Source organism: Nicotiana attenuata, unplaced genomic scaffold (genome assembly GCF_001879085.1).
Source record: "Nicotiana attenuata strain UT unplaced genomic scaffold, NIATTr2, whole genome shotgun sequence".
Lineage (NCBI taxonomy): Eukaryota > Viridiplantae > Streptophyta > Magnoliopsida > Solanales > Solanaceae > Nicotiana > Nicotiana attenuata.
Window position 1 is genome coordinate 107,871 of NW_017672456.1, and position 1,596 is coordinate 109,466.

Consider the following 1,596-nt stretch of genomic DNA (forward strand, 5'->3'; position numbering starts at 1 on the left):
GAGTCATACTAAGGTAAATATTTATCTCTTTTTGGATTCCACTGCCTATCTTCTGAAATTTCTGAATATTCTAGTATTCATATCTGATTACACTATTCTAGAGTTCATCATCTGGGTGTCTCACAAGGAGATCTATTACCACATCTGCACTACCCTTCGGAAATGTTAGCTAATGATAACAATCCATCCATAATTTTTTGTTACACTAATCCCAGCTTGATCCTCATATTACATCATTCTCTTAAATTATATTTGTCAGCTCCCATAGGGCATATTGAGATTGGTGTGGTCAATTGTATATAACTCTGTTACTGTTCAAGGTAACTCAGAATGCATGTATTTCTCTGCCTGAATTGTAAATACTGAACTTTCATTAACTGGTACCTCGTAACCTTCGCCACCTTGCTTCTTTTATTTGTTGAAACTTGTATCTACCTTCTGATTCTCTTGTTGCTTTTTTTACCATATGGGTGGATAGATATCCATGCCTTGGGGCTCCTTTTCAAGAAGCTCACACATCTTAGTAGACACATGATCTGCTAAAGAACTTACATTTACTCATCATCAGTGTGATGCAAAATCGAGTTCCTCTAACTCAGCTCTTCCAGAGCCACATTCAATCTCTAACCAACTATCTTTCTAGATGTAGGTATCATTTTATTACGGATAAAATAGAATTTAGAAGTTTGAATTCTTATCACGGCTCCTTAGTCTTGTACTGAGTATCACCCACGAAACCTGGTCCTTTTTCATCAAAAATAAGTTCCTCAACACGGATACAAGAAGGAGAAAGAGAAACTAGCATGCTGTCCGGACTTTTCAGCACTAGAATCGCGTCGTAACACCCGGAATACCCTAGGGTTTGTGTGGGATTTTGGGGGAGGAGTTGCAGGGGTTCAATTAGGTTTTCTTGGTCTGAAATACAGGTGAAATAACTCAGTTTGTATTCCCTTAAAAGACCCCTCTTGGCCGACTTTGGGGCTTTTAATTAAGTCCTCTCATTTTGGCAAGTAGGTGATGCACCTACTTGTCACCTACCAGTCTGCGCTGTCTCGCAAAAATGCAAATACTCTCTACTCCAATATCGTATCGACGAACGGTTTAATGCGTTGGAAACTGGACTCGTAGATCAATTTGATATGTAGATCATCCCCTAATTCCAAGTATATTGGGAGAAAAGCTCAGTTACATTTGACCTAATTTTCAGCACATTTATGAATGGAACTTGTGATGACCTTTTTCCAACTTTTGTTCCACAACTCGCTTGACTTCAAAACATAACACACGACTATCATACGACTACAATAACTCATAACTTAACCTCCTCATCATGTTAATCACCCTAGTCTCTCCCCAAAAGAATATGTTATTACATTCCAAACTTGTCGATTTTCGACGAAACTCTATTTTCTTCAATTCGTTTAGCGACTAAGCTTTCCAACCCTTTTGGTACTTGTTATTCATGATCTTAAATATTTGTAACCTCCAAGGTAACATGATTAACTTACTTTATTTGTCTTCCAACTATAATCTCATTTTCGAGCTTACATCAATGACTTACGCGTACTCTCACGTATGAAAACTTGGGGTGTAACA